This window comes from Brassica napus, chromosome C5, assembly GCF_020379485.1.
Source record: "Brassica napus cultivar Da-Ae chromosome C5, Da-Ae, whole genome shotgun sequence".
Classification (NCBI taxonomy): domain Eukaryota; kingdom Viridiplantae; phylum Streptophyta; class Magnoliopsida; order Brassicales; family Brassicaceae; genus Brassica; species Brassica napus.
This window is the reverse complement of record NC_063448.1, coordinates 22,816,185-22,821,111: the sequence shown is the minus strand read 5'-3', so window position 1 is coordinate 22,821,111 and position 4,927 is coordinate 22,816,185. Positions and strand designations below refer to the sequence as shown.

Genomic DNA, 4,927 nt, shown 5'->3' with positions numbered 1-4,927 from the left:
TCGAGCTTACTTTGTACATTATTTTTCGTCGACAGACCTGTGAGAGTATTATATCAATGCATGTAAGTGATCAGTTTACAGAGAAAAGTTTTGTTTTGGAGGTTAGAGAAAAAGTAAAACCTTATAATGCTGTTTATGTTTCGTTCATTTGGTAGTATTTTATAATAACTATGAAGGCTAGTACAATTTCTAGTTAGTTAAGAAAACTTGTTGGACTCAAAAGATTGATATCTTTATGGTTAGTGTGATTGAAATTAATTAAACTGACATTAAAATAAGTTAAATTAATGGGAATGACATGATTTTAGGAATATTTTGTGGAACAATGACTTTGATTGTGGGTTCCAGGCAGTTACTTTCAAAATAAATAATATTATATTAAACTAGGATCGGCCCGCCCTACGGGCGGGATATATTTTTATTTGTGATCTAAGTTATTATTTATATGTATGTTTTGTGGTTTGTGTTTTATGATTGCATCTGCAAAGCTAGTATACTAATGATTTTTTGTCTTTTAAAAAGTTTTGGATGAAAAGAGATCATATGTGATAAGATATATTTTGCTTGTGTACAATAGTTGTTTCTGTTGTCCAAAAAAATTAACTTCAGGATAAAATATATTAGTTTAGTTTTATTTACTTAATTAAATTATTTGATGTAATATGTGTGTTGAATTTGATGATAGTATATAAATGTCTTTTATCTGCAATTCAATGAAAACATCAGAGTAGTGAAAAAAAATGAAAGATGAATTCATTTTTTAAAATATGATTTTATTTATGTTTATATAAAAGATATATATATGTAAGAGTTATTTTATTATTATTATATCGAATTAAGTTATATTTTACATATGTCCAATTCAAGACCAAATTGTTTTATTAATTATTGTGTTTATTCATTTGTCGAGTATTAATTTATAGACTTTCTATTATATATATTTTTTTCATTATTTTGTGTCAATATAATGAATCTCCACATTATCGGTTAAATATTTTTATTGCCAAACATTATCGACTAAAGCAAGAACTTCACTGATTACACAATTTGTTAAAAAAATACATTTTAAACTGAAGCGAACATATAATGGAGTACGAACTCAAACCAAATTGTTTCTTGTTAAGAGCATTTCTAAAAGCAATTTCAAAATTTTAAATATGAGTTTTAGATACTCTAAAAGCAAATTCAAAACTTTAAATGTTGAATTTTTGTATACTGAAACTCAATATTTGAGATTCTAATGTACAGAACTTCATATTTGAGGTTTCTTATTTTTAAGTCCTTGAAAATGTTTGTTTTTCAAATAACATTGTTATCTTTTATTGTTATCACTTTAGTCCTTATAATTTTATTATCTTATACAAATTTTGAACTTTTAGTTCTTATAATGATCTTATCAACTTTCATATAATATCTGATAAATTGGAGTAAAATATTTTGATTAATTATAAATATTTTGCTTGAAATATCATTAATTTATATTTTAATACATATTTATATGTAGACATACATAAAGATTCTATAAAACTTTTATTGATATGTATATTTATTATATTTATTGAAGCATCTAATTGAATTGAAATTATTCACTTGAAGAGAATGTAAATAACTTTCATCCCAGATGTATATATATATCTCAAAAAGAAATTAATATTTTGAATACTTAAACATTTTAAATTTTGATGATCAATAAAATTGACATGGTAATCTTTAAAATCTTGAAGCCAAATTTTATTTTGCATGTGTAAATTTATTTGCTATTCAATATGTAAGTTTATCTATTATATAATGATTCTGTAAAATATATGAAATGTTTAGGTACTAACTACTAACACGCACACCTAAATATATTGGTATTGTGTAGGTACTATGTATTCTATATTTTTGAAGTTTGAATGTTCCATATTTGGCTTTTTTTCTTTCTGATACATACTAAATAATTATCTACTCTGTGATAAGAACCATCGACGAATGGATGCACAAAATTGTCATAAAGCTATTTGGCTCAAACTTTGCATTAATTTTCAACATGCTCAATCAAATATTTTCCATGAACTCCTTGAGAATGTCTCTTAGGTTTGACTTCACCAGGAAGAATGGCTTCACAATACACCAATAAAGAGCATCATCTTGTTGACTTCTTGATTCTCCGGGAGCACAACAAAGCTCAGGAAACAAATCTTGATGTCAGTACTAAGCTCCAAGAGCACGTCTCTAATAGTCTGAAATCCTTGAGTCTCTTAAGATCTTCTTCATTAACATGTATACTTGGAAAGGATTCGTTATTCTCCACTTCACCATCTTCAGAATGTAACCCTCCTGGTTTTCTGCTTTTGCTGGGAAGCAAAAAGACCTGACACATCAACTCAAAGATCTTGTTGACATCTTTCTTCACACCTTCAACTGAGTTTTGGTCGATCCGTTTCCTACTTTCGCAACACTTCATTAGCCTTTGGAGGAAGAGCAGTCGCAGGAGGAATACTGCTCTTATACTTCCTTAATTGTGCTGGCTGAGACTGAGATCTTGAGCTTGCACTGCCTGGAGTGGAAAGATTCTATGCAGAGTTTCCAGGATTATAGGGGTATGTTTGATTGGTTTTGCTGAATCAAAATCATCTCCTGCCTTTGACTCCTCTGCCTCCAATTCTTGATTTGTTTTCGGCTGTGCCTCTGGCTCCAACTTTGCCACCATATCTGGCAGCTGTGAGGACTACTCGGGAGCCATGCCAGTTTTTCTTCTCAACAGAAGTAATAGGGGAACAATAAAAATGTAAGAAAAAATCATAGCACAATAGATAAGTACCTGATATGTTTAAGAAATACCATGAATTCAAACAAAGCTATATGTTGAAGGGATGAAGTTTAAAATAAATTGAAGATTAAAACTCTTGAAGCAGCTCATAAAAACAACGAAAACTATCAATTGCCAATAGAAAGAACACGAATGAGATTTGTTGAGAGAATAACAAACTAACAGTTTTATAGTATGTATTGTGGAAGTACTGAAGCAAAAATTAAAAAAGATCAAGAAAGACATTCTAATCAGCTCCATAAACGTTTAGAGAAAATACTTTTTAGAAAGCAGAGAGAATTTGCAGCTATCTATACTCATCGGTTTACTTATTCTTTTGATTATACAAAACGAACATATGAAAGGAAGTGTCTAATATGCCTCTGCGTAATAACAAAAAAAAAACAACCACTGACCTCTTAACTACCATCCTAAGCATTGTCGTCATCACTAACCTCTGAAAATATAACTGAACGGCCTCATTGTCGTACCAAAAAGTGAAATAAATATGTATACTCAAAGATTCAAAAATTTCTGAGATTATATTTTATACGTCAGAATCTGTTTCAAGATACGATGAGTCTGAAGAAAGAAACAACCTCAGCGTCGAGGAAGAACATGTCCACACCCATCTAGTCGCCACCATGTTTAATGTTTCTTGCCTCCCAGAATCGGAGCAGTCGCACCTCCACCGTGGAAGAACAACGGCCAGCCTTCTACTCAGAGAGAAACACAAATAAAATAGCCATTACACTGAAATTGTCAATCGAGATTTAGGAACGCACTGTGAAGATGATGATCAGTGGTTAAGGCCTCACCTTTTTATAGGTGAGAATCACCGCTTCCAAGATGGATTAGATTGATTGTAGGCAGGAAGAGTTAAAGCATAGTTAATGACGATTCATCAATGCGACTTGTAACTGTTTGAAGGAAACGAATCGAGAAAACGACTTAGAGTTCCGACGAAGCGGCGAGTCACGCCCTGTTTCATAATCACCATTGTTGATACACAGAACCTTGTTTTCCAGAGACGACGAACCCTAGAATCCTGAAGTGAGAAGAATGTCTATGCATAAATGGGCGATGAATAGCACGAAACCACGCAAACAAAGTATAACACAGACTCACATAGTTTCTCCACGATGATTCGTCTCCATCAAATTTCAGAATCTCCATGGTTGGTTCAGGTCGTGACAGATCGAAGAAGACAATGAAATCCTAAAGTGAGAAGAATCTTAGGGCGTCACCGCCGTGGAAGACGATCTCCATCTCCTCAATTCTTTAGAATAGGGTTGTGTATGATTCCATCAACCCGGGCCGCGAAAACACCCGATTCTAGAGCCCAAAATGTAACACACAGAACAGATCGAAAGCCCGCACATTGAAGTGAAGTTAAATGAAACGGTGAGTTTCGAAAACAGGGACAGGTGTCGCCTTGAGGATGAGCGATTTTCTGACGTGGCGGGTGACGTGGCTCAACAGGAGGGAAGCAAACCCTTCTTTATAATAACTAGATCCTTTCTCCGCGCTACGCGCGGATAATATATTTAAAATTGTTACATTTATCATTTTTATTTATATGTGAATTTTTCTATATTAAATTATATATAACTAATTTTTAAATTTGATTTTTTTTTAGATTTTTAGTTTGAAGTAAATATTTCTATTATATGTAATACAATTAACTAATAAAATATGAATAATCAAGTCTAAGATTTTAGAGTTATGTAAAAAAAATATAATTATGTATAAAACACAAATTATCTTAGTTTAAAAGATCAGAATCTCATCTCGAATAAATTTACGAAAATAAAAAGTACTCCAATAACCTACTTAAAATATAAAACTTCCTTTTCAAAAAAAAAAACGTACTTAATAATATTTTTTTTACGTGTAATAGTTGAAAACTGACAATTGAATATCGATCTAGAATATTATTTTAATATATCTAATGTAAAATATTAAATGTAATAAAAAAATGTCAATTTTGTAATATTACATGAATTAGAAGTCTTTAAAATCTAAAATCTATTTTATTAACATACTATATTTTTTATTCATTTATTATTTTGACGTTACAAAATATTGCTTTAGTTTTATTTGTATATTATTTTTTTAATAATTTAGTTTCTTTTT

At 30.6% G+C, this 4,927-nt stretch overlaps 1 long non-coding RNA gene across 1 annotated transcript; it reads right to left on the bottom strand.

Moving 5' to 3' along the window:
* Positions 1 to 1,985: 1,985 nt before the first annotated feature.
* Positions 1,986 to 4,173, bottom strand: LOC106407504. The gene is made up of 4 exons (XR_001281786.3): positions 3,920 to 4,173; positions 3,610 to 3,839; positions 3,208 to 3,507; positions 1,986 to 2,735 (listed from the first exon to the last, which is right to left on the bottom strand). It is a non-coding gene; the product is annotated as an uncharacterized LOC106407504 (long non-coding RNA).
* Between the last annotated feature and the right edge of the window lie 754 nt (positions 4,174 to 4,927).